The sequence below is a fragment of the Falco punctatus genome (assembly GCF_963210335.1).
Source record: "Falco punctatus genome assembly, chromosome: 6".
Lineage (NCBI taxonomy): Eukaryota > Metazoa > Chordata > Aves > Falconiformes > Falconidae > Falco > Falco punctatus.
This window is the reverse complement of record NC_137585.1, coordinates 21,877,728-21,896,915: the sequence shown is the minus strand read 5'-3', so window position 1 is coordinate 21,896,915 and position 19,188 is coordinate 21,877,728. Positions and strand designations below refer to the sequence as shown.

At 44.1% G+C, this 19,188-nt stretch overlaps 1 protein-coding gene across 2 annotated transcripts in view; it reads left to right on the top strand.

The window, feature by feature from the left end:
* Nucleotides 1-19,188, top strand: part of DERA (deoxyribose-phosphate aldolase) — a 105,594-nt gene that overhangs the window by 71,342 nt on the left and 15,064 nt on the right. For both annotated transcript variants that reach the window (XM_080391808.1, XM_080391807.1), the window contains one exon: nt 1-19,188. This exon is cut by the window's left edge and continues 15,387 nt beyond it; it is cut by the window's right edge and continues 15,064 nt beyond it. The gene's annotated coding sequence lies outside the window, so the exon portion shown is untranslated.

The following is a 19,188-nucleotide window of genomic DNA, read 5'->3' as shown; positions in this document are numbered from 1 at the left end:
TATGAGTAATATGGAATGCCAGGGAAACCAAGAAAAAGAGTAGCACAATCGCACCTGCTGAAAAAGTCTGTCACAGACAGAGGGAATTCAAGTGCCCATGCGTCTGAGTTCACACTAGTTCAAATCCTGGCAATGTGTCATGTGCCCTAAGGCAGTGTTACACCTCTCCGGACACTGTGACCAATATGTGACATCATTTTACGCACAAGAAAGAGGAAAGGGACTCCATTATTGCTTTGAAAAGGGGAGGTGGTTTCTTCCATGCTGTCTTCTTGACCACAACTCCTTCCCTTGCTGGCCCTACACACTGAACTTGCTGTTCTTCCACATCTGTCAGGGCTGCATAAGGGTTGCAATCGTATTCTTGCAATCAGAACTGTTTCTTACTAGTTTGGATGCAACTTGCTCACTCTTTCTCCCCACTCCTGATTCTTGGCTTGCACACAATGAAATAGTATGGGCCTTAGGCACTTAAAAAAAAAAAACAAACCCACACCACAGCCCTCAGTAAATCCCCTTAAGGGCCCATTTTAATTCTGCTTATGCTCTTGATGTGCAAGTTCTTACCCTGCTATCCCCCTAGAAGCGGTTTATTTCTGTCTGTCAGCACTGCCAAAGTGACAAAATCCCTTTTCCCACCCACCATGTAATTGCTCTGTTGTTGCCCTTCCCACACACGCCTGTAGAAAGAAAGCTCTCACTTTATTTGTACTGCCAAAGTGAATAGCATCTCTTTCCTCCCTCTCTCTATGTGGCTTTCAAGTAGTCACACTATCATTACTTATTTCTATTCCGGAGGAGCTCCCCATCTGGGAAGGGAGCATATTCCATAGGAAGTGGAGCAAAAGCCTGATCTGACAGCCCTCATGTGCCCCCAAATCCTGGAGCTGAGGAATTTGGGAGTTGTAATGTACACAGAAGAAAGCATTATGAATAAAGGACATTCAGAGAACAGTAGTAAAATAAGAAAATCAAAGGACCTGGATGCATTTTTAATTGCATTTTTCTTATTGCAAAGGCTATAGAGCAAAGTAGCTCCCTTTGTTCTGTGCTTGCACAGTGCCATGCTGTTAATTTTAGTCTATGACAGGAAAACTATCCATTGGAATAGTGCTATTTTTACTTTTCTGGTCTCTCCACCCCCCACACCCCCCCACCTTCATTTAAACTTCCATTGTTGGCATTAAACAAAAGTTCTAGAATCAATCTAAAGTAGTTGTGGTTGTGTGGCTCTTTTCATTTCTTTGGAGTTTATGTATCCATTCATTTTAAAGGTGCGCTGCAGACTAATTTCCTCACCTCATTCTAGGTGCTAGGTGTGATCACAAGAAGACTACACCACCGCTGTTAATGAAATAATGAGAAACAATTTCTTCGACTTGCTTAAGGAAACTGATCACTTTCATTAAAACTTCAAAATTCATTGAAGCATGGCTACATGGAAAGAAGGAATAGAGTGTCAAAACCATTCACCTCTAAGGAAAACAATGCACAATAAATATATTTCTTAATAAAATTTTAAAATAAAATAGCATAGCCTCAGGTAGAACAAAATTTTGGTTTAGTCATGCTAAGTTTTTCAGTATTTTGCTCCTCTGTGGTTTGGCAATCTATCACTGGTAAACAGCCATAGTTACATTCTTACATAATAGGAGAGCATGACTGGAACGCATTTTGCAGTCAGCATCCTATTACACGCAGCTTCACAATTTTGCAATGTGACAACTCGTTGCAAAAAACAGTCCCTAACAATGGTCTAAATCACACATTTGCTCTTCCTTCGAGCAGTGGCGGTTGTCAAAACCTGTTGCACTCTGCTAGGGGAGCCTTTCAGACATATTGCAGGGCTGGCTCCATGCAGACAAAACGCATTAGAGGCCACTCAAATGCCACATCTAAACAATGACAGTAACCTGCTTATGCCCGCTTCATCCGTGAGCAGTCCTGTAAACCACACTCAGAGGGCAGCTATCCTCGTTCTCTGCGGTGTGGAACACTGCCAGGCACAGAAAATATCAAGGGCTGGTAGAAATTAATCTACATTACTTTCCAAGCATGTATTTAGGGCATCAGAGGGAGTGTTATAAAAAAACATATGCAAAAGCCCAAGATAGGAAAAAAGGGAAAGAATCTAATTTTAGTAAGAGCGTAATGAAGTAACCTTAAATCTGTCCCTCTCTGGATGCCCAGACTTCTCTCTGCACTATTGTTCCTCCCCAGCACTCCCCCTCTATCCTAGTTACTTCCTCTTAAAGCAGTCTATTTTTATTCAAATTGCTGTTTATTTAGAATTAATTAATTAATTTTTGAAGCAGCCAAAATGTATCTGTGAAGGAGCTGTATTACAGTACCATTCATTTCCTGGGCTAAGCACAAGAAACACATACAGGGGGAGAGCCTTGTTACGCTGCTGGTAACGATGCTCTTCTGATGGTGCTGCCATGCTGGACACTGGCTGTGCACTTTCATATTTGGGTTCCAGTCCTTCACTCTGCTTTTTTTAATCTCTGACAGGGCCTTCTCTTCATTTCAGGTGTTAGCAAGTCTTCATAGCTGTGTCTGATTTCAACATTTTATAATCAGCTCTAAAATTTTCCATTTAAACCACAGCAGCACGGATCTGTTAACAGCAGCCTGGAAATAACAGCCTTTGTCATAAAGTCCTACATTAAAATTTTATCTTTATGGAAATATTTACATTTGGTTTTGGATAAACAGAAACCAGTTACTCACGCTGTGAGTACAGATCAGTATTCATGCTGTAAAAATCAAGAGAATGAAAAACATGAATGAAGAGGGGACTCTGCAGTGTGCTCCCCAATGATCTGCAGAAACCCCCCAAAACCTGTTATTTGTTCCTAGCTAGTGATTCCAAAGCTGAAATAAAAACATGTTCCTCAAAGTAGTTTTTGGTTGGTTCAAAGGCAATATTTCCATCAGTGATGATTTACTATTCTCAGCAGTCCCACTGATCTAGACTTCCTGAGAAATCACACCCCTGCTCTGAGCCCCCCAAACCTGTGGCATTTGAGAAAAGAGACTGGGATGGCCTTCTGAAACTGCATATCTTGCCTCTCATTTCTGTTGATATTACCAAAGGAAGCACCAGATAGCATGAATAATTCCTGTAACATCAGCCAGAGCCAATAAACACCTCCTTGATGATGACAACTCCTCACCTGGCTTGGACCAGCAGCCGAGCTTTGCCTTCCCAGTCCCAGGTCCGGGTGTTTGTGTGACCAGCAGAGCCCTGCCAGCCATCCCAGCTCCCGGCAATGGCCGTGCAACCCTGTCATCCAAACGCAGCGAGCTTGGAGAATCCCAGACGTCTTCTGTGGATGGCACACACGAGGGAACCAAATGATGTTCACTCTCTTTGAATTGTGTTGGCACTGCAGTACTAAGTGGAGTAGGAACATGGATGGTTGTTTTTCAACATTCAGTTCAGCAGGTGAGACCTTACTACTTATAAACACAGAATAAATAAGCCACATAAGGCAGTGCCTGTCCTGTGTTAAGAACTGACGATTCATATGCAAAAATGGATTTAAGCAAAATGTCACTAATTGCCCTGGCTTGCGTGGCTCCTGCAGGATCAAGAAGCTGCACGCCGTTTCTCACAGGCTGCATAACTCACATCCCCAATCACCTGATACTGATGTGCCTGGCCTCCCTGTAAGATGACTGGAAGAGTGACAGCTACCAAAGTACCAGCCACAAAAAGCCAGCAGCGCCCTAGATGAGCAGCTAACCAAGATTAGGTGACAGAGGACAGCAAGTCGGGGAGCACTGCCTCCTCACAGAGGCAAATCGGGCTCAGCCTTGCTTGCCACTGCTGGCCATAGGGTTTTGGAGCATTACAGTGCTTAACCGAGATCCAGTACATCCAGGTGTGAGTCTTTTCTCACTGTAACTGTACTCAGATCCACAAGCCCTCCTCTAACTGCCAGGTGAGAGCCTCGGAGCAACACTGTGCCTACACGGGTGCACGCCAATGTGCCAAAACACAGCCGTGAGCGAAGTGGGAGCCTGCACTCGAGTCCTCTGAAAAGCCAAAGAGCTTCAGTATTAAGTGGGCTGTGGGGAGAGGAGAATGAGTGTGCACAAGCAAGAGGGACCACAACTCTTCAGATTATTACTGCGGGCTTTCCTCTGAGAGCAAGAGCCTTTGGTCCCAGTCTATGCTCCTAGACAGCTATCTATTTTACATTGCATGGACTTTATACAGATAAAGTACAGAAAGAGCTGGGACTGGAGTTCAGGACTCCCTCTTTTAAACTGTATCGGGTCTGACTGAGTCACATATCAGCCCCCATAGTGCTGTGCTCGTATGGGTAGCGAGAGAGGTGGTGATAGCACACCCGTGTTTTGGCTACTGCTGAGCAGCCCTCGCACAGCATCAAGGCTGTGTCTCCAACCTGCTCCCCCACCACCAGTAGGCAGGGGGTGGGAAAAATTTTGGGAGGGAACATATACCATATGACATCTGCTAAGATATAAAAGCTAAGCGAAAGAAGGAAGAGGGACATTTATTATTTATGACATTTGTCCTCAGGAGCAACCACTGCGCATACTGAAGCCCTGCTTCCTGGGAAGCGGCTGAACATCCGTTGCTGATGGGAAGTAGAGAATAAATCTTTCAGTTTTCCTTTGCTTCTGCGCACATGACTTTTGCTATTGTTTCATTAAACTGCCTTTAGCTTGACCCACAAGTGGTTTTTTTTCCATATTATTTTCTCTCCCCGGTTCTGCTGAGAAGAAGAGTGATAGAGGGCTCGGTGGGCACCTGGTTTCCAGCCAAGGTCAACTCACCACATAAACTAAACACCATAGCCACGCAGCTGGTTATGGTGTCCCTCCCTCTGGCCCGAATCGTTGCTGAGTCTCTCCTGTGCCATGGCACAGGTCCCATGGGGAGGCTGGAAAATGCAGCCCCCATCCCGGCAACAAGAGCACGCACAAGGAGATGAGATGGTGGGGTTCAGGCAGGGGAGGTAACCGACTTGGGGCTCCTCCTTTCTGGCCAAATGTCCTAACACTGAGCCACTGCACAGAATCAGAAAAGCTCCATTTTAAGCCAGAACTTACATGAAAGCAGAGGCTGCCACCAGGTTTCACCCAATCTGGTAGGCAATCCCAAAATTTTCACACTTCTCTGGGAGAAGCAAATGTATGAATGTCATGTTTGAAGATATTGATCAGGCTTAGGCATAAAGACAGGCACTGAGCTCTTCAGCCATTTCAAGACCAGGGAGCTGCTCTCTGTGCACTAACATTGACTGTCATGCTTTTGGAAAGCCTATAAGGAGAAAATCGTCCATGAAAGATTACGAGTCACAAGCTGGGGGTCCAGATAAATGACGCTTTGTAGGACTGCAGCTTAGGATATACTTGACTACACTTAATGGAAGTATCACTTGGATATCCCAGTTGTTTTTCAGTCTTCCCTTTCAGAGGCTGATGCACCTCCCTGAACAGTCCGGAAAGCTCGTTCAGCGGGCAAGGTAACAAAGTTTCAGCACCGTACCTCCGCTGGCTTTCATTCCCTCCTATTTTAAGCAACTGTACATGGAATGAAAGACAAGCACACGTTTCTTAGGAAATCAGAGGCATTTAACTTTTGGCTGTGTGACACAGGATGAGAGACGTACCCAACCTCCCAACTTCTCGCCTGAACTCATGCTTCCTTCACAGCTGACATTTCTCCTTCTGCCAAGTCAAATCAAAACCCTATCTCACAACTATCCTGAAAACTGCATTTACAACCAGTCCAAGGCTCCCTAACCGGTGCCAGCTCTTCACATGCGTCAGAGTGTTTGGTAGGAAGGGGAACAGCCTTATGAAACACACCTGCTCCAGTTTACTGGACAAGAGCCTATTCTCATTTACGAGTCAGGCGTAACACTTGCGAAGACAGAGGAATTATTCCTGTGTGCGCTAACTCCAAGAGCAAAATACATCCCCCTCTATTAATGCAAAATGTAAACCCTTTCTCTTTTGCCTTTAGGATAACCTACCACCAGCTCCCAACCTGCACCATCCGTTGATTTAAATTGGAATTCTTTTGGGTAAAATTTGGCTCATGGTGCCCTGCGCTAATTTAGGAGGAAAAGAGGGGCCTTGCTCATGAAATATTTCAGGTATAATCAGGAAATTGTGGTTACAGATGCAATCCAGGAGCATTTTGGGTTGGTAACCAAGGCAACACTTCTTGCTTCAAGACACACTTTTCTGTTGATAATCTATTGTAATGCCAGTAATTGCAGCCGACAAGGCTCTGTTTGTTGTGAGAGATAATTAGCACTTGAAATAAAGTAACAGATTTAAATAAATTGGGGGGAACAGAGTGGTGTGACCTGATCCCTTTAGAAACAAGCAAGAGCTTTGGGGGCCTACACACTGTGTGATGTTAGTGGTGGCCTCCATGAAGACTGAACAATACCAACATTTATTAGGCGTTGTTTAATTGGGAATTACAGTTGCTTTCGTGATGAAAACATTTTTTCTCTTTATCATCCCAATTATATTTACATTATAAAACACTCTTCAAAAAAAGGAACCACAGAAACCCTCTACCTACCTTACCAAACAAAACTACTGATGTTTTCATGTGCTTGTTCTTTTGCCCAGAATTTGATTTCTTTAAAAACCGATATTTTAAAATAAAAGTTTTGGACAATTGCATGGTGTAAAGAACCCAGGTTGACTCTGCCCAAGGGTATGGAGGAAGAGTTGTTTATTCAGCATGTACCAGGTATGTCCCAAGGGTCAGCTTCAGTTTGCTGCCAGTTTATTCAATCCCTGGTTTCATGGCTTGAGTCGTTCACCTGGCTCCTCAGTTGACATTTGTGTTTGTGTTAGGTGGTGGTGTATCTAGAGCTAGACATGCAATCCAGGGGTGCTGCCTGATGTGATGTGGGATCTCATATTCTCTGCAGGATATTAGGAGAGTTTTAGCTGGAGGTGGAATTCCCTTGGGCTCCACTAATAAAGCCAGACTTGATATTATTTTTTTCTTCTTGTAATTGTGAGACACAATTGCTTGGGTCAGTGGATAGTGAGAAGAGGGATACAATCATACTGAACTTTTGTGACACAGGGAACTGAAGCATTTTACATAAACTTGTAGCTGTTGAAATGAGGATGCTTCTGGGATCAACACAACCACGTGGCTTCATGCAACCAAAACTAACCTAGTTAAGTGATCCCCTTTTCCACAGTGCCCAAGCATCATTTTCACAGTTGAAGAGAGAATGAAATTTCCTAAGAATATGAGATCAGCTCGTTTACAAGAGAGGACCGAAGGCTCAGACTACACTGCTTTGTCCAGGCTGACAGGCAGGCACACAGGTGGCAGAGCAGTGAACTGAGCCCACATCATGCAAGGTCAACAGTAGCGGCCCAAACCACAGGCCACGTTTCTCTTCTGAAAACCAGGCTGTTTTGGGCTGGAATGGTTCAGATCCTTCACAGTATCTCACCAAACCTGTGAAACCTCCTGGCCAGGACATGGTATCAAATCCAGTGTCAAAACAGAGACTGTTATATAAATGCATTCATCTCAGAGTTGGCCAGAAGGCAAAATCAGTACCCTCTCAAGATTCGCTTGCCAGATATTAAATGACTAACTATGGCTAGTAATATTGTTTCTTTCTTTAATACTTCATCAAAAGGACACCTGTGTTATCATCAAGATAGCAGCCACATTATTTCTCCAGCAAACGTTAATTGACAGTTCACATCAGAATTATGCATTCATTGTACGTTACTATTCACAGCCCATGTAAGGCAGGACAGTCATATTCTCAGGAGTCCAGATTTGCGTTACCACTTTCTTTCTACAAGTGAGGTCGGTGGTTAAAGATACTAGAATTGAATTGCCTGCTGTTTGCTAACCTCTGCTGAAGTTACAAAGGTGGCTAGCAGAGGAGACCAGACTGAAGCTCAGGGGAGTTCATGCTTCTGAGGACAGTGGTCAGGCCCTCCCCTGCCAGCTCCCACATGCCCTGTTTTCCATAGAAGTTCTCCAGAAGCGATCAGAAAAGCTGGCGTGTTAAAACTACAAGCTCAGCGCATGGATTACACTCACCTTCTTTCTTTAGTAATCAGCAATTTAGTTCCACCATACAATTCTACTTTCTAAATGCTTTGAAACACACAAAAATGTTGTGTTTATAAGTTATTTAAAAACAACAGCAAATAATGATCTGCAGTAGTTCCCCAGGAATTAAAAATTGCTTACAATTTGTAGTGTATGTAGGATCTTACTGCAAATCCCATCCCAGCCCCAGTTCTAAGCAGCTCATAAAAATGGCCTGTTTATTTTCTAAAACGATCTGCATAAAAAGATTAAGCTTATTTATTGTAAAAATTAATGTCTTGCTGAAACAGTAATGACTATATCATCGAGGAATGTTCTTCCCCTGAATGCCTCTCTCGGCAGTGCTGTGCAAGGAGACCCACATTTATAGTCTCCTAGAATAAAGTTAATGCTCATAAGACTCCGCTTTTGTACGCCTACAGCTAAATCATGGTATCTAGCAGATGGTGTGTGTGTGTTTCCTAATGCAATGTCTTGTATGTGTGTAGTTGTCATAATTAAATAATAACTCCCTACACCATCTCCTGTAACAGGAGAGCCACAGCCATATTTCCCATCAGAGTGAAGCCTTCAAACCCAGCTTGTGGGTAGATGAAGTAGGCTATAAGGAAACTAATACACAAAGCACCCCATCACCTCCTCACAGGAATAAAACAAGCTCCTCCGTATGTGGCTAGTCCTTTTTTAAAAGTAAATAAAAACATCTCTGCCCAAAAACTGTCAGGTACTAGGGTCCCAATGCATCCCTGAGGTTAGGTAATCTATTCTCATCCCTGAGGTTAAGTGATCTGTTCTTGTGGGAAAGGAGTCTGGCCTTATATATTCGGGATTTTCCTTGCTTTTCATGGTCATCGCCATGACAAAGGAATTATGGACATCTGCAGAAGAAGTGCCAGTGAGACAAGGTAATTTACAGCTATCATCTTCTTAAGATGAATGCAACAGCTGCTTTTTATATTTCTTTATGGATGGAAGACAGAATGATAGGTCTCTGCAGATATTCATTCTTTCCTTGGCTTAGGGAGAGAATTAAGTTGTTGATTACGCCCAGCAAGAAACATCTCTCTTCAAACTGAGGACAAATGTAAATTATTTTAAGGGATACAAGTTTAACAATTCCAGTATTATCCTTCACTTTGCTGTAAAAAAATCCTTTTGCTAAGGATACTATAAATGCCTCAAAAAGATGAAAAGCATTTAGCCTTTATTTCATACTAAAAATTAGAATGTGAAATCAGGAAAAGCGTCTTTCAAATTTGAGTGCACAAGTTAAACAGAAGGTAGTGGGAGCTATTTACCTCTTTTGTGTGAAAAAATACAAGGAAGCTTTGGCTCCTGTTCCCCTTTGCCCAGGCAGCACTCTACCCACGGATCAGCCATCTTCATCAGCCCCAGCAGGTCACACCTCCCAGTTAACTGGTTGCTTACTGGGAGTGGGGAAAGCAGTAAGCAATTCTGTAAGGTGGTACAGCAATGGCTGATCATCTTTTTCCCCCCTTCTCCTTCAGCTTCAGAAAACTGAAGGTTAAACCCAGGAGTCCGCTGTAAACTTTGCAAAGGGCCTGAATCTCTCAGCAAACAAATCACTCCTCTATCTTCAGGACGCTAACATCCTTTTTTTTTTCTGGCTTGAAAAGTGGAAGACATATTTGTCTAGACCATATGAAGGACTAACTCCGTATTTTTATTTAATACTATGATCATTTTGTTTCACAAGTGTAAAAGAAAAAATCCCACCTTTTAATTTGATAACATATAATGTAATTAAAAGCTGAAGCAAGCTATTGCCACAGGAAGTTTATAAATACAACAAACGCACTTTTAAATTTTTTTCCCCCAAAGTTCACATCATAATAAATATTCATGCCCTAGTCCCTCCACACAGTGTAACTGCTAGAGAACACACTGTAATCTGTTTAAGAAGAACATGAATCAGACTGATAAAAATAATTGGTTGAATTTTTCTTTTAATTTTTTTTTTTAATTTTTAAATAAAGCTGTCAAAGGTTCCCGTGGTAATGAAGATCTTTGTTGTTATGACAACTGCTTATTCCTTTTCCTTTGAAGAGTCTGCAGTTTGATAGGCAAAAACATCAGGAATAATTAAAACAAATGGTAAGTGAAGAAAAACGTCTGCCAGGAAAAGTCCCCACCTGAAATCTTAACAATCGCCTCACTTGTAAAGTGACAAACTTCAGGTGGAGTGTCTTCACGTCAGCTAACGTAGGAGTGTTCAGCAGCTGCCAGGGGTTCAGGTGACCCCACATCAGAAAGCCCATCGCTTCATAAGGGGCACATACATGTTATTCATGTCACTCTTTCTCTCCCTTTCCTCTTCCAGAAGTTCTTCTTCTAATTATTTATTCTGCCCTTCCATTTTAAAAGCAGCAATCATCTAAAACATCCAAGCATCCGGCAAACGATGCTGGCATCTTCTTGCGACATGTCCCCCTCTCACTGCAGGACAGGGACTGGGCAATGGTGAGCTCTGGGCAAACTGGTGTGAATTAATAGGTTTTGGCAGGGAAACAAGGCTTCCCTTTAGAAGTGAAGGTGCATGTTGCCAAAGATTCCTCTAGTGAAGATGGAGCAATCGTCAGAGCACTGGCCAGGGCTCTACCGAGGGTCTTCAAGGCTTTGATGACCCATCACGTGAGCAGCTAGGGCTGCCCACGACTGAGAACGTAAGCAGGGAACTTTGGCGCTGGCAGCCATGCACGTGCAGTGTATCTTGAGATGCATTGATCAAAAGTATTTCTGCTGTCTGGGACTAATGTTAGATGCTAAGGGAAACACACCATAGATAAATACTGAAAATTTGGGAAAGTTTTCCTCAAAGCCATTTTGGCCCCCATTGTTATCCCATGGGCTATCCTTCCTAGGAGGTATGTGCCTGTCAGATTTTAGTAATTTCTTATGTATGATGATTACTCTGCTCCACTTTACATACTGCAAGACTTAGCCCCATAGACGTAATATGACAGAAGGGATACAAATACACATTCCTGACTCTATAATGGTAATAAACTCAGTGTTTGGCAATAAGCTACGATGATACATGCCACTCAGAGACTGGAATCAGGAGTGCCAACATTCCTGCTGTGCATCTGATTTCACAAGAAATAGGACACTTTGCAATCATTTCTGTAGTTTTACACGCCAGATCGTACTGCCAGGCATACCACGGTCTCATTTTGTTGTTCTTTGTGGCACATTGCTCTCCATTGCTCCATCCTCTTGGAAGTAATCCAGCACACTTAAGCAGCAGAATTTTAACTGCTGGCTTGCCTTGCCACTGACATTTAAGAACCTGCATTTTTCATGAAGTCTCTTCTTGATACCTCTGTGCTCCTCATTCATTCAGCCAGGATACTCCTACCAAAAACGAGGATTTCAATATCCCTGTCAAGAAAGCGCCATCCCTGCTTGCTACCCTTTTCTATGCAGAAATATTTTAGACATGAAAGAGGAGAGACAATCTTGTTAAGAAAATGGCATGATTTGGAAATAAAAGCAATATTTCAGATGTTGCAACTGAAGATTTTTCTGAAGGTGCTGTAGGAATCTATGGTAGCTTAAAAAAATCCACAACCAAAACCAACCAACCAACCAACCAACCAAAAAAGAACCCCTCTGATTTTTATTTTCCTTTTCCCCCCAACTGGCTGTATTCCCACTCTAAGGACACCTACATTGGCGGGTCGGACACTAGATGGTGCTAGGACAGTGGTTTGTCAGGAAATTCAGTAGGAAAATTCTGGATGGAAGAGCACAGTAGGTTGTAAATGGTTACTTGCCAATAAAACATTTGCTCTGGTACAGCTAATCCATTACTATCTGTCTTTGTTAGACTAACCTACATGACTGGACACCATTAGCTGGCAGCGGGAACACCTAATGCTGCTTTTTGCCAACCTTGTTTCCCATACATCCATAAGCTGTCAGAGGTATAATGCTCCTTTTGCCAATCTGTCACTCTTCCCCTCCCTCTCCTGTCACCTCCTGGGAGGACAGCAGCCTGGCTGCCTCCTGAATGTAGAGACAAAGATGCTCAAGAAGTTTCCTGAGCTAGCCCCGCTGCTGGTGCAGGAGGGAGGCCAGCGAGCAGGAACGCTGCGTGGCAAACTGCGCACCCAGTGCCCCGTGCTGTGCCTGTCACAGCTGCTGGCATGGTGGCACAGCTAGCCACGTCGGGGGGCTGATTTGATTTCTAAACAACCATTTCCCACCCCGTCCTGAGGTTGTTTTTTGGCTGGATTGGGTCCCTCACCCACTGCATTGCCCACAGGAGACACAGTGTGCCAGTGCAGGGCGTGGGGCCAGCCCCACTCGCTGTGACCGCCGCAGCACGGCCACCAACCAGGAGCTGCAGCCCAGGCCGCAGTGGCCAGCTCTCGGGGCAGTGAAGGTGCCAGAAATGGCAAGCTTTGGTAGAGAGCTGTCTGTTGGGAGCAGGCAGGAGGACCCAGCTTGGCTCCCTGCTCTCCTGAGCAACCCCCGCTGCAGGGGTGCAAGGCTCAGCGCCCCCTGAGCCACCCGCTCCCCCCGAGCCGTGTCCCCTGGCAGACATGGCTCACGTCCTCCCGCAGCGGCACCCAGGGTGTGCGGTGCTCCAAGGGCTGCGGTGGCTGCCACACGCTGCGGACCCAAAGGGACCCAAAGCCACGTCCAGGAGCTGTGCTCCCAGGGGCGCGAGCGAATATGGTGACAAGAGCGGTGAGTAACGCTTAGAAACCAATTAGTGGGAAAGGCTTGCTTTCTCTGCTCTGGTTCTGACACCCAACTGAAGTGTTTCTCCTCAGTTACTGGGTGCTACACGGGTGAGAGCCCTCTCGTCACACCCTCCCTGCCCTCCCCCCCCCCCAGCCCCAGGCAAACTGACTGCCACATTTACAGACAGCAAACGAGATGAATTCCCTGGGGGTCCGTCAGGTGCAAACTGGACATAGCTTGGCCTTTTAATAAATATGTTCAGAGAAAAAGAGGAGTTTGAAAGAATAAATTGTATAATCTTATGATGTGGTATACCTAAGCAATTGGCTGAAACTGTAAAATTCAAGGGCCAATGCATTTTTCATGCGTACAGTTACTCCTGACTACCACAATTAGATTGTATCTGCTTCAGTCTAAAATCCTCTTACACAAAATATTGTGAATAACAAAGTAAAGGTGTCCCAGAGATCCTGTACTTGGTGCTTTCTAGTGTCAGAGAGCACTATTTGTAAAATCAAGACCAGTTTAAGGCAAATAAAAACCCAAACAACCCACAAAAAATCCACTACCAAAGAAAGGAAACAAACCTTGAAGAATAAAATGCAATCTCAGAATAACTAACAGCTTACAGCAAGTAAATAAGCATTCCTCTGAGAGGGACATTGAACCTAAAGATGATACCTGGCTTAGCAGTGTACAAGGCCTGTTCCCATAAACAAGATATTAATTTACAAGATACAGTACACAATACAAGGAGATGGTTTAGGGTTGGTTTTGTGTTGTTTTTTTGTTTTTTTTTTTTTTTTTAAATTCACAAAACATTGCTTCATGACAATCAGAAAAGTTTGTGTAAGAAGGCTCCAATTTCTATATTTATCTGGAATAAATTATCAACTCAGCAGGCAAAGAACGATTTGAAACTGCACTTCTAGCTAAGTGTCCAAGGGGTGTAAACACAAGACTGCTTTAGAAACACCTTTGAGTCCAAGTTTTTCCTCAAAACATTTCCTCAGTCACTGGCAGATGTCCTGGCACGGAGTGGGAAGAGATCTGAAATCTCGGAATTGCAGAGAAGAATAAACATGCTCTCACCCAGGAAAAGCACACAATAAACTTAGTGTTTTGACCTTTTGGTGCTGGCATTATGCACAACACAACACCCATCACACCCTCATCTGTCAGTTACCTGTGGCAAGACAAACACCCTTCAGCGAGCGGTTAAGGCAGGAGCAGGGACTTAGCAGCAGGCTGCATCCATCCTGCCGCAGTTAACCAGTAACTGAGGACATGGGGGGTGTTTGTAGTGGCTCCCTCAGATGATCCCTCTTGAGATCCAGGTGTGCTGTCCCCCAGCCAGCACCCTGCAGACAGAAAGACCTGAATCACCTGGAAGTGAAGTCTGGGAAGTTGTGAGGAACACACAAACAATTCAGCTAGCAAATAAAGGTTGACACTTTGCTATATTGCACAGCATCTTCCGCACGGATGCTTGAGGCTGTAAAGAAATTCTTCCATTTCTGCATTTCCCAGATTAACTAAGTAGGAAAGTATTCTTAATAGTGAAGAAGACCATTTGCACATGGGAAAATTCAGACTAGCTGTTACGATCTATATCTGTGTCTTCATCAGTCAAATTATCTTTCATGGGTAGGCAAGCCGGTGATGGAGCCAGGGATAGTATCACATCAAATAGTTTTACAAAGTCATTAATTACTAAAGGTCAGAACAATGTTACATAAATCTTAAAGCGTCCTTTAATTGAATACCCTCTGTTTTGCCTATTACAGCCAGACTGTGAGCAGCTTTCTACAGATCTTGCCTTTCCCTACTTCACTCTTGCCACGCATTCACAGATCTTTCAAGACAATAGTTCATACACATTAAAAGAAGACTTTAAAAAAGCAACAGTAACTTGGTGGCTATTTCATTATCTAAATGAATAGTCTCAGGTGACCATCTTGTTAATGCATGCTATAAAATAGATATTGCCCCTGCCTAATGGATGTAAAACACACACGGAAATTTGTGCATTCTGGCAGCTGCTGCTTGCTCAGTAACGCCTGTGCATCTTGTCACAAACATAAAATGTAATTTTTAATATAAAAATATTTCCAGCTTGGAAAAGTGATTAAAGATGGTATATCCATCTTCAACTATCCAAAGGTATAAAAATGAAAACAGGGAATATATTAGCAATAATTTACAAGGGGACGGGTCAGAGGACCCAGATGTGATTATAGTTTTTAGCCTTTGCTGGGCAGGGGGTGGGTGGGAATGTCTAGCCTGATAAGAACCGGTCACCTATGACTTTAGGAACACACATTCAGGACCCTGTCCTCTTCAAGCACTGAACCCCCCCTGCTCTAAATGCTCTCACAGCTGAAGGGAACAAAGAAAGCTGTGACCAACAGAGCAGGCTGCTGCCGCCCCGCCACACAGCCTGGTCCCACTGACCGGGATGCTCTGTGCTGCAGCCCAGAAAACCAGTGCTCAGGAGACCACGACTTGCTGCACAGACATACAGATTCAGAGCACTGCCGAAAAGCCCGAAGTCCAGCAGCAGTCCTAGGGCCCGAGGTGGCTGCTCCCCAGGGCCCTCCGGGATGCTCTATTGGACTTACCAAGCCACAAGCGCCTGGTGGAGGAGGGTGAGCAACCCACACTAACCTTGGGGTGAAAATAAAACACACACCCAGGAGCTGGCTGCTCCTTCAGGCTAGGTGAAAATGCTGCTATGAGGTGCGTACCGCTGTATACCACCTTAAATTAGTCCTAGAGAGAGAACAAAGGTAATTACACAAAGCATTAATAAGATTTAAAGTCTTTTTGGTAATAATCAGTGAAATCAATGCAACCACAACTGACACAAGCACTAGTGCAAAGCTGTCAAGCAAAACTTTGGGGCATGAGACATGGCTCCTTGGACACAAAATGAGTCACTGAAAACTGACTCACTGACAACACCCATGCAGCTGCATGCATTTCTTGCAATGTGTATGCTTGCAGCAGGTGATTGGCTTGGAGGGGGGGGTGTGGGTGCAAATAGTGACCATGAAAAACTCCTTGTAGAGTTGGTCTTGCCATTCCTGCTCGTTCTGTTGCTTCAGTGAGTGAGTGCAACTGCACTGACATTCCATGCTCCCCGGGGATATTTATTAGATGACGGCCAGCAAATCACCTTCATTATAGCAACCAAATGCAAAGCCTCAAACGATGCAAAGATCTTTCAAGTTTACCGGCAGCACTTTCAGTGAAAGTGAGTGTGGATTTAGTTTTGTTCTTTGCATCCTGTCATCTGTCACCATCCAAAGGCTTCAGCTTGCTGCAGCTGGACTGTTGAGGACCCCCATGGATTAACATGAAGCCAGGAGACAATAAGAGATGATCAGGCTGCAATCACAGAGGCAGATGCTTTAAAGATCTTTTCTTTTCACCAGGTGATGGACCTGATATGCTAATTGAAACAATATCTGTGTCTGCTCGTGGGAATTCAAACCACTAAAGCTCTGTTTTTGACACAGGCACGACAAAAATAAAGTCCTCTTCAAAAGAGTAGTAATGACCTCATTCAGACATGTTCATTTGCATCAAATGTGAATATGGCAGACAAAATAGTGACGTTTGCAGTTTGTTCCTGGGAAGTAACCTGGAGGGGGCAGGGGGGAAGAAAAATCATCACATAGTTTGTCTTTCCACCAGGCTGATTTCCTTTAGCAGCCTGAATAAGCAATTGGCTACTAGCCAGCTGCGGTGAATTTGTCCCATGTTTGCAAGATCAGTCAGTGAGCAAAGCTGTTTTCAGTTAATAAATATTTGATTTACAAGGTACAGTAAGTAATAAAAAGGGAAGGGAGTTTAGCTGCTGGGAGATTTGTTTAGCACTTTAGTGGGGATAACGAACAACCAGCTTTGGTTGGTTTTCCTCCTTCACATGGCCAGTGGCAACCAGCTTTATCAGTCTTGCTGCATTACACCTCATAGTGAGCAGAACTAACACACTGAGCAAAACAGAGGTGGACTGGGACATAGACCATGCCTTGACAGAAACACAGCTGAAGGGAACACTCTTAGATTCTCCTTTCTTCTTCTCTGCGAGTAACCTGTGATAAATATTGCATTCCTCAGTATCATTGGGAAAAATCAAAACTGTTTGATCCTTTCCATATGATATAGGTAGCTATATATGAGAGGGGGAAGGATATAAAGTAGCAGGTACAGAACAGCCAGCAGCATTTTATCAAAGGAGAAAAGACCCCAGAAGACACTAATCAGCCAGCTACATAGTCCTGGGTATTTTGGATAGAGCTGGAAAACAAAGTGGGCACACACAGACAAAAAAAGAAAAAAAGGAGACAAAAAAAAAAAAAAGATGACCTGTGTTTAAAAAAACCCCAAACAAGCCACGATGTAAAAGGTAGCATTTTTTTAATGTTAGTTTCTTCTTAGAGTACTGAGCCTCTAGGTGAGGATGTAGTAATGCGGGCAAGGCAGGGAACAGAGCGTCAGGAGACCCGAAGTGCAATGCTAAGCACAGGTGAGCAGCTCTGCATGCTGAAGGAGCTGACACCTCTGTTCTCTGTCTCTGGTGTGCAACAGACCTCCCGTGTGACCATGGGCACATCACCTAGTCTTTTAGATCTCCAGTTCGCTGACTTGTAAAAAGACTGACTATCCTACCCACTGCTCAGGCACATCCCATTGTTTCATGCAGGCTCTGTAAAGGAGTTTTGAGTTGTGCAGCAGGTAGTAAAAAAGTGCAGAATATTTATTCTTAGAGTTGTGGCTCTTCATTGCAGATCAAGGACCCCACCAGAAAAGTAAATAGCCTCTTTCTAGAGGCCAAGAACAGCAGTAAGGATGTCCATACAGCCTCACCAGAAATACCGTGCATACACAGTTATTGATTTCTAGGATGCTGTCAGTAGGTGCTTCCCAGTAACTACCAGTAGGACAGAACAAAATGTTTTCTCTGCCAAGTACCAAGTAACTCTTCTGAGCTCTAGCTCTTCAGTGTATACAGCTTTACACTGTTTTATATTGCTTTGCATTTGTCCCCAAAGTTATCCCAGGTATTTGCCTAGTGACAGCCCACAGAAAGCCCTGGACAGCCTGCAGGTGAGGGACAGACCAAGGGTCTTACAAAGCAGACTGGAAAATTGGCCCCTTCCCCCCTCCTTCCTGCACAGAGAGGTCTCAGACCACAGCATCTGGAGAGGATTGAAAGAGGCAGCCCCGGATAACACACTGCGCCTCCAGCTGCATGGTGGCACCACAGCCTCCGTGCCGAAGGGCCGTACTGGGGTTGGGCGGATGGTTCCTGCTGGAGCGAGTGGCAAGCACTTGTAAGAGCAGCTTTTGCTTCGCTGGTGTCTAGTGGGTTTTTCCTTGGTGTTAGACTGTTTTTACAGTTGGTCTCCTACATGGGTGCTCTGCAGTGAGGTGCCAGCTTTGCCCAGCAGGTCTAGCAGGAGGTGAATAGCCCAGCTGGGTGACCCAGGCCCCTGCACAGCGATGCAGGAAGGTTCATGTTTGCTTTTCTACCAGCATAAAAATTCTGTCTTTATATTCTGTTCCAGACTTCAGGAAACCTTCATGCCAGGAGTTTCATCAAAACATATGCTTCTGCAAAAGAGCTTTAATGAATCAGTTTTTCCTGACAAAAAATAGTTTTTGCCAGAAGTCCTGTCCAGCTCCCCTATCCAGTTCTCCATCTCTTAAGACTGCTGAAAAACAAGGATAGGAATTTTACCTTCTTTTTATGAAGCACATTAGGATCTGAATGAAGACCTTGCAAAGCCGTGAGCTATTAAAAACTGGTGCTTTCAGAAATGGATCTGACAGCTGCCACACTAACATTGGACAATTGTATTCAAATGGGTCAAAGTAGTAATTTTGGCATGAACGATCCCACATTATGTTATTTTAGAATATCCAGTCATTCCCCTGAAATTGGAGTCCAAAGGTGATGCCAAGTGCTTTTGGGAAAGGAGGGAGCAGGAGGAGGGTGTATTTCTTTCTTATACACTGCTTTTTAGTAGCTATTGGTATACCTGTTAGATTAAACTGCAATAGTTGGACCACAAATGTTTATTGTAATAACAGCAACATTATAAAACTGATCAGCCCCATTCTTCAGAAATTGGCTGTGCCCCTGTTTGTTTTTTCTGCTGAGGAGGGACGTGTCCCAGAGGATCTCCCTTTGGGAACCCCTGTCTCAGCATGAAATGAGTAACACGATTTATGTAGACATTGCCAGATTCTTTCCGTTCTCAGACAGAGAATGGCTTTATCTAGTCAAGTAATGTCACAATAAAGTAGTACAGTAGAAATTTCATCGCTGAATGGTCTAAAAGAGACAGATCACCCAATCTATA